The following is a 9855-nucleotide window of genomic DNA, read 5'->3' on the forward strand; positions in this document are numbered from 1 at the left end:
TCATTTTCACCAGGTAAACCAATATAACAACACAAAATTTAGAAATAAACATTTCTGACATTCAAAAAAAAAAGACTTCCATCCATAGATTCTATCAGTTGCTTGATCTGTTTACGATCAACATTGCATGCAGCAGCCACCACAGCCTCCCTGACAATGTTCCGAGAGGTGTACTGTTTTCCCTCCTTGTATGTCTCACATTTTATGAAGGACCACAGGTTTTCTATGGGGTTCAGATCAGATGAACAAGGGGGCCATGTCATTATTTTTTCTTCTTTTAGACCTTTACTGACCAGCCATGCTGTGGAGTATTTGGATGCATGTGATGGAGCATTGTCCTGCATGAAAATCATGTTTTTCTTGAATGATACCGACTTCTACCTGTACCACTGCTTGAAGAAGGTGTCTTCCAGAAACTGGCAGTAGGTATGGGAGTTGAGCTTCACTCCATCCTCAACCCGAAAAGGTCCCACAAGTTCATCTTTGATGATACCAGCCCATACCAGTACCCCACCTCCACCTTGCTGGCGTCTGAGTCAGAGTGCAGCTCTCTGCCCTTTACTGATCCAGCCTCGGGCCCATCCATCTGGCCCATCAAGAGTCACTCTCATTTCATCAGTCCATAAAACCTTAGAAAAATCAGTCTTAAGATATTTCTTGGCCCAGTCTTGACGTTTTATCTTATGTTTTTTGTTCAAAGGTGGTCGTTTTTCAGCCTTCCTTACCTTGGCCATGTCCCTGAGTATGGCACACCTTGAGCTTTTTGATACTTCAGTAACGTTGCAGCTTTGAAATATGGCAAAACTGGTGGCAAATGGCATCTTTGCAGCTTCACGCTTGATTTTCCTCAATTCATGGGCATTTATTTTGCGCCTTTTTTTATCAACACACTTCTTGCGACCCTGTTGGCTTTTTGCCATGAAACACTTGATTGTTCGGTGATCACGCTTCAAAAGTTTGGCAATTTCAAGACTGATGCATCCCTCTCCAAGATATTTCACAATTTTTGACTTTCCAGAGTCCGTCAAATCTTTCTTCAGACCCATTTTCCCAAAGGAAAGGAAGTTGCCTAATAATTAAGCACACCTTATATAGGGTTTTGATGTCATTAGACCACACCCTTCCTCCTAACAGAGATGCAAATCACCTGATTTACATAATTGGCAGTTGGCTTTCAAGCCTATACAGCTTGCAGTAGGACAACATGTATAAAAAGGATGATGTGATCAAAATACTCATTTGCCTAATAATTCTGCACACAGTGTATATATAGATATAATCATTAAAATTTGTTATAACTAACCGTAGTTAGTTACTATGCCCGGGCAACGTCGGGCTCTTCAGCTAGTATTACCTAAAAGTAAGATCAGTCAGAGAAGAGGCAAAGAGCAGTGTCCTCCCCTTTCCCCGACGGACGCCGCTTCCCCCTATGCTTCTTCCAGGGGCGTGCCCATTGACCTTGTGTATAAACACATTATACAGGCTTAAACATTTGTGTTTACATCTGAACCTCCATTGGGGTTTCTTTCACTTTTGACATTAAAAAAAATCCAGGATGTAGCGTTATTTTTACTGTTAAAATAAAAGTAACCTTAACATACTGTAATTGAAATGCCAAAGTAGAGACTGCTGGTACTGGACCTTTACACACATAGGTTATTAAAAAAGCATGCTTGTCCTATGAGTTTTGTGTAAGCTATAATCCTGGGGGAGATATTCACTGCACATTACATTTTCTTATTGTTTTGTTCAAAGTATCTACAAGATTAAAGCTGATGTAATGTTTCTTACACCACCATATAGCAAGTGTAGAAGTCACTGCTTTGTACCCCATCACCTGAGACAATCGTAAGCCAAGCGTTTTAGTTGGACTGAGGGCCACGCTAATTATTTTGGCTTAAAGCTCTTACATTTGACGTCAGAGACAACTTTCCCATTAACTTTAGATCAGAATCTAACAGAACCAGGTTTACTCATACAAAGAAAAAAACATTTGATTTGCACTTGTGCATTGTAAATGAAAAGGTCACCTCCATGCTTGTTCTGTGTAAACCTTAATATGTTTAACAAATGTGACTTTTTATGCCTTAAATCTACAGTGATGAGCTTAACCCTTCATCAAATGATTTGGCCTGTGTTCACAATTCTGTATTACTGTTGTGCAAGGGACATATAATTAGTAGCACATAACTAGATCAGAGCCCAGCATGGAATAGCTTGTACATCTATAACTGGAGATCCAGTATGTGTTGGGCCCTATAGCACGCATTGCATGTCTCTCAAATAGCAGCTTATATGGGCATATTAGGAGTTACGTGAAGTAGATTTTAATAACTTGATCCTTGTGCCAAGTGCTGCAGCTGGGAGTCCAAACTGTATGTGCGGTATACGAGCTGCCCCCCTGCTGTACGTTCCACTCCTTTCTGCACCGCTGCTCCACCTTACACACAACCGTGTCCTGCTTCTCTCAGAGACAATTGGACTGGTTCCCTTAGAGCAGGGGTCTCAAACTCGGCAGAGTAAATGGGCCGCACATAAAAAAAATTTAAGCTGGCGGGCCGCTTTCCTTTCAAAATGAACACAGTCACAATTGATAGTGGTATGTCAGGGGTTAAACGGCCGCGATCGGTGCTAATACCAATCGTGGCCTTTCAAAGAGGTTGTCAGCTACGATGTACAGCTTACCTCAGTGGGTGATAGTGTCGGCTCTGCATTTGAGACGGTGCTATCATCTTGCTGTACACGCACAGCCGAGTCACCTGCGAAACCCAGCAATGGTGGGAAAGTCACGTCTCTGCGCGCTGGCGTGATGTCATTACACAGCACCAGAGGGATGTCATCATGCAGGGCCGCAGCCACTACGGAGCGGCACACTCCTCTCTTCTAGCGTGAGCAGTGACGTAACTACAAAGCTATGGGCCCTGGTGCAAACTTTCAAATGGGGCCCCCATGCCAAAATACATGTACATCTCCACTCAGCACACCTCGTACACATGCAGCTCCACTCCACACACCTCGTACACACATGGCTTCGCTCCATACACCTTGTACACACATAGCTTCGCTCCATACACCTTGTACACACACGGCTCTGCTCCTTAAACCTCGTACACACGGCTCCGCTCCATACACCTCGTACACACGTGGCTCTGCTACATCCACCCTGTAAACCCCTCCTGACCCCACACATTAACTTACCCGCATCCAGCACCATGGCAACCAGTACAGACAGCAGCGTCCTGCATACACTGAGGCCCCTGATCATGTGACCCCTGACTCCTCCCCTCCTGTGACCTCATCCGAGGTTCTGTGCACGCTCCTGAATGCGTGCCTTCCCCCTTCTACCTGCCTCGGGGTGAGACATGTGGTGCACTGCTGGCCGCAGTTGACTGCCTCAGGGGCGCACATTTACCACAGCACTTAACATGCCAGCAGGGGTGCTCCATGACGTGATTGTGGGGCACCAATGGGTTGTCATGAAAGAGAGAGTCTGTCCACAAGAGAAATTGACATATTGCAGATGGCAAAAATTCATTGCAAACATACCTAAAAAAATGCATCAAATACTTATTGTGAGAATTTGACCTAAAAGACCTGCAGTTTTGCAAAGTGCTCAGATCTAATTGTCTAGGTATCACAATTTGACCCTTGTCAAAGTCGCCCATACTGGGGTGTTCAACCCCTTCATGTCCTTTGTCGTATTTGTGCATCAAACATCGCATCCCTGCATTTGGTGCAAGCTTGCAAGCCAAGTTTGATTCTTTCCTCACACATAACGGCTGATTTAATCAGCCGTCATGTGTCTCTAACAGCCGTGGGTAGAGTGGTGTTCTGTCCATGGCCGTTAACCTGTTAAAGGGAGCCTGTGAGCTATTTTGGCCGATATAAGATGCGGTCACTGCCTTTCAGGGCTTATCTACAGCATTCTATAATGCTGTAGATAAGCCCCAAATCCGATCTGCAAGATAAGAAAAATAACTTTTATTATACTCGCCCAGGGTGTAGTTCGGTTCGATGGGTGTCGCAGGTCCAGGTCCGGCGCCTCCCATCTTCTTGCGATGCCGCCCTCCTGCTTGCTTCACAGGCTCCCCGGCATCGTGCTCCTGCGCAGGCGTGCTTCTCTGCATTGTTTAGGGCAGAGAAAATTCCTGCAGTGCGTAGGCGCTGGGAAAGGGCAGAGAGGCCCAGCGTCTGCGTACTGCAGTACTTTGGTCTACCCTCAACAGGGCAGTGAAGTAGGCCTGTGCAGGAGTGCGATGCTTGGGAGCCATGAAGCAAGCAGGAGGGCGGTGATCGTAAAAAGATGGGAGGCACCGGTCCCGGACCTACAACACCCATCGGACTGGACTGCCCCCTGGGTGAGTATAATAAAACTTATCTTTCTTATCTTTCAGGTCGGATTGGGGGCTTATCTACAGCATTATAGAAAGCTGTAGATAAGCCCTGAAAGGTGGTGGCTGCATCTTATAGCGGCCAAAACAGGTGACAGGTTCCCTTTATAGGGAAACTGGTTCCCCATTTTTTGGACTATCAGCTGCCAGCATTGACATCAGGGGCTTATCTACAGCATTCTGTAATGCTGTAGATAAGCCCCCGATGTAACCTGAAAGATAAGAAAATCACGTTAGATTATACTCACCAGAGGGGGCGGTCCGGTCCGATAGGTGTCGCGGTCCGGTCCGACCCCTCCCATCTTCGTAAGATGCCGTCCTCTTCTTCCCTTCCTGTAGCAGCTCCGGCGCAGGTGCACTGCTCTGCCCTGTTGAGGGCAGAGCAAAATACTGCAGTGCGCAGGCGCCAGACCTCTCCCGAGGTCTTGAATGCGAATAGGATTAAAGGGAATCTGCCAGTAGGATCAACTCTCCTAAACCATCTAAATGGGCATGTAGGTCATAGGAAGCTGAATAAAATGACACATCGGATCATAGATATCGAGGTCTTACTCCACAGAAATCTGTGTTTTTCCTTATATGTAAATGAGCTGGTCCAGGTTATAGGCCGAACGCTGATCTCACATGATAATCTTCTTCTGGAGTTTTATTTTAAATGAAGGGGGAGTTGCCAGTGTGATGTGACATGGATACCAGTGTTACCAGTGTGATGTGTAATGGCTGCTCTCCTGATCTCACTGCAGAGCTGTGTGTGGTTATACCTGACACATCTGCAGGTTCCTCTCAGTTTCCAACTCACAGGCAGACAGGATTGCAATATTCTTGCAATACATCAGAACTGAGAGATCTGCCAACTTGTTTGTTATGAAACAAAGTTCAGTTCTACTATACAGTTCTGTGTTAGTTACATGTCTCACACTGATAATGCCCCCTTTAATTTAAAACAAGCTCTGGAGGCAGAGTCTCATGCAGATTAGTGTCCGGCCCATAGCCCTGAACACCTCATTTTCATATAAGAAAATGTGGATTTCTCTGGAATAAGACATCGGATCGCATATATCAATGTATCATTTTATTCAGCTTCCTATGAGCTGCATGCCCATACAGATGGATTAGGAGGGTTGACCCCACTGACAGATTCCTTTTAACCCATTCACCACCAAGTCTTTCACCTTCATGACCACGTCAAATTTTACTGTCACTTTGTGTAATAACTCTGGAATGCTTCAACGGATCACACCAATTCTGAGATTTTTTTTTTGTGTCAGGACAGCGGTAAAAGTTGTTCAATATGACTTGCATTTGTGAAAATATCCGAAATTTGGTGAAAATGCTGCAATTTTCAGACTTTTAAATCTTATGCCCTTAAGGCCGGGATCACGTTTGCGAGAAACTCGCACGAGTCTCGCATCTTAATGCCCGGCACTGCCGCCGGCACTCGGGAGTGGTGCGTGCGGCTGCATGTGTTTCTATGCAGAGAGTTATGTCACACAAAATAATTAATAAATAACATATCTTCATTTTATTATATTTTTATTTTATCTTTTATTTTATTTTTTTATCATATGTTTTCCTCTCCTCCACCCAGAACCTGCCCATCACTTGCCTTGTGCTGGTTGTGAGTCAAAGGGGTCATGACCAAATGGTGCATGAATTTGTATTCACCCTGTCCTGCAGAGATTTGCTTCCCCGGCCTATTACTTGGCAACTCCACCCTCCATACCTTGCACAAACCTTGGTCCCTAGGCCATATTCTGTCTCCGATAACGACCCGAATTGTTTACCCGGCCTTTCTGACCTCTTTGCTCCTGACCTCAGCTACATTTATTGAACCTGTGCTGTCTTGTCTAACCTCAGATTGTATGACCACGTCTTTTGTCACATGCGCCTCTGACCCTCTAGTCAGCTGCTGCACTCCAGGGGACTGCCTTGGAGTGGTACCTAGTACCTACCAGCAGCCCAGCCTATCCTCACCATCAGAGGCTCTAGTGTAGACCGGTAGACACTTATTTACGCCCCTACAGGGTAAGCCCGGCCTGTGGCGTGGTGGGTCCACACCCAACAGTATTACAAACATTCCAGCATTGGAGGTTTCAGGTATGCATTAAAATACATCCACAGGTGTGTCTCTCACTTAGATGTTGCCAAAAACCAGAAGCTTCCAAATCCATGACATCATCATCATATGGGCAGTCCTGAAATGTTTAACCCCTTAACGTCCATTGACAGGCATAGCCTGTCATGGCAGGATGTCAGTTCCCGCATCATGACGGGCTATGCCCCTTTCATGCATTTAAACTGTCACTGTGTGTAAACACGCAGTGACAATTCAGGGCAGACAGCTGTCATAGACAGCTGACAGGCGCGGCAAGAGGTGCGGGAACCCATGCTGTCGGTCCCCGCACCCACAGCAGGGCAGAGCAGTGCGCCGGAGCCACTACAGGAAGGGAAGAAGAGGACAGCATCGTATGAAGATGAGAGGCGTCGGACCGGACTGCCCCCTCCGGTGAGTATAAGGCCTTTTTCACATTTCCGTTTTTTGACGTCAGTGTAAATCCGCCAGAATGTGAAAAAACGGATCCATTTCCGTTGTGGCACAAACGGAGGCCACCGGATCCGGTTTTTTTTACGGATCCGCGTTATCAGCTAGTGGTGTAAATTTAAAGGAACATGAGCCTGGAAAAAATGGAGAGAGAAAAAAACGGATCTACCAAAAAAAATGGCGGATCCGTTTTTTTTTTGCAAAACAGCGGATTTTGACTGATGGCAACAAACGGAAATGTGAAACAGGCCTAATCTAACGTGTTTTTCTTATCTTTCAGGTTACATCGGGGGCTTATCTACAGCATTACAGAATGCTGTAGATAAGCTCCTGATGTCAATGCTGGCAGCTGATTGTCAAAAAAAAGGGTGACAGATTCCCTTTAGCCTACAAAGTGGCTTGGTCCTTAAGAGGTTAAAGGCATAGTAATCTTAGTGTATGTAATCTTTTGACTTTGCAGGAAGTAATAAAAATACCTTAAAACACTCTCTGTCTCATTATTCTGGAATTTGGCAAATAATAATTATGGTAATCCCAATTGACCTAAAACGGGAAAGGTTTTTTTTCCAATTTCATGTCGGATATTGAGAAAACCACGCATATGTGTCTTTTTGTATAACGTATGTAAACTTCTAGTTTCAACTGTACAAATGTAAATGATCACAGAGATGTATGGTGAGATAGATACATATACACACACACACACACACACACATATATATATATATATATATATATATATATAAACACACTGCTCATAAAAATAAAGGGAACACTTAAACAACATAATGTAACTACAAGTCAATCACACTTCTGTGAAATAAATCTGTCTAGTTATAAAGTAACACTCATTGTGAATCAATTTCTCCTGCTGTTGTGCAAAAAGGAACAGACAACAGGTAGAACGTATAGGCAATTAGCAACACAAACCCTATAAAGGATTGGTTCTGCAGGTGGTGATCACAGACCATTTCTCTGTTCTCATCCTTTTTGGCTGTTTTGGTCACTTTTACATTTCATTGCTCTCACCCCTAGAGGTACAGTAGCATAAGGTGGTGTCTACAACTCACAGAAGTTGCTCAGGCAGTGCATCTCATCCAGGATGGCACATCAATGCGAGTTGGGGCAAAAAGGGTAGCTGTGTGTTATCACAGTGGCCAGAACATGAAGCAGATACCAGGAGACTGGCCAGTACATCAGAAGATGAGGGGGTCATAGGAGTGCTAAAACCAAGAAGCAGGACCGCTACCTCCTCCTTTGTGCAAGGAGGAACAGGAGGAGCAGTGCTAGAGCCCTGCAAAATGACCTCCAGCAGGCCATGAACATCCAGGTGTCTGCACAAACTGTCAGAAACAGACTCCTTGAGGGTAGCATAAGAACCCGACGTCCACAAGTGGGTGTTGAGCTTACAGCCCAACACTGTGCAGGGCGATTGACATTTTCCAGAAAGCACCAAGATTTGTAGATTCAAAATTGGCGCCCTGTGCTCTTCACAGATGAGAGCAGGTTCACACTGAGCACATGTGACAGAGTCTGGAGACACAATGGAAAACGTTCTGCTGCCTGCAACATCCGCCAGCATGACCGGTTTGGCAGAGGGTGAGTAATGTTGTGGGGAGGCATTTCTTTGGAAGGCTGCACAGCCCTCCATGTTCTAAACAGAGGTACTCTGACTGCCATTTCATACCGGGATGAGATTCTGAGACCCATTGTGAGACCATATGCAGGTGCAGTGGGTCCTGGGTTCTTTCTGATGCATGACAAAGCTAGGCATCATGTGACTGAGATGTGTATGCAGTTTCTGCATGAAGGCATTGATGTTGTGGACTGGCCTGCCTGTTCCCCAAACCTGAATTCAATCAAGCACATCTGGGAAATCATGTCTCATTCCATCCATCAACGCCACGTTGCACCACAAACTGTCCAGGAGTTGACTTATTCTTTAATCCAGGTCTGGAAGGAGATCCCTCAGGAGAACATCCGCCGCCTCATCCGAATCATGCCCAGGCGTTGTAGGGAAGTCATATAGCATGTGGATTTTGAGTATAATTCCAAATCCAGATCTCTATGGGATATTAATTTTGATTTACATTGATGATTTTTATGTTTTTTGTTATCAACATATTCCACTATGTAATGAATAAAGATTTGCAACTGGAATAATTAATTCAGTTATATGGTTTTGTTTATTTTCTTGAGCAGTGTATATACACATACTGCATTCCAAATAATTACGGTAATTATTATGCAAATTGATTTAAGTGTTATAAAGATATAACTTTTCATTTTTCCAATAAACTCACAAAAGGGCAGCACGGTGGCTCAGTGGTTAGCACTGCAGCCTTGCAGCGCTGGGGTCCTGGGTTCGAATCCCACCAAGGACAACATCTGCAAGGAGTTTGTATGTTCTCCCCGTGTTTGCGTGGGTTTCCTCCTGGCACTCCGGTTTCCTCCCACATTCCAAAGACATACTGATAGGGAATTTAGATTGTGAGCCCCATCGGGGACAGTGATGATGATGTGTGCAAACTGTAAAGCGCTGCGGAATATGTTAGCGCTATATAAAAAAAATAAAGATTATTAAGAGATTTGTGGCTGATACAGAGGACATACAGGTTCACGCAGGCATGAAAATAAAAATACTATTGCAAAGTAGCAAACAAGTATTTAAAGCTTCTGAAGTTTCTGTAGTCCCGTGAACCTTAATGAGTAGACTCCTCCGGAGGCCACTCCTAACAGTGCTCACAAGCAGAAACGGATGCAGTGGCCCAAAAATACATGACAACTAATTCTAAAGCAGTCTTGTTTACTAATGAGTGCGGTGCAACCCTGGATGGTCCAGATGTATGGGTGGTGGAAACCACCATGTCCCAACAAGGCTGCGACATCAGCAATGAAATTGCAAAGTCATGTTTTGGACAG

This window comes from Dendrobates tinctorius, unplaced genomic scaffold (genome assembly GCF_039654945.1).
Source record: "Dendrobates tinctorius isolate UK_male_01 unplaced genomic scaffold, ASM3965494v1 ptg000046l, whole genome shotgun sequence".
In the NCBI taxonomy this organism is placed as follows: domain Eukaryota; kingdom Metazoa; phylum Chordata; class Amphibia; order Anura; family Dendrobatidae; genus Dendrobates; species Dendrobates tinctorius.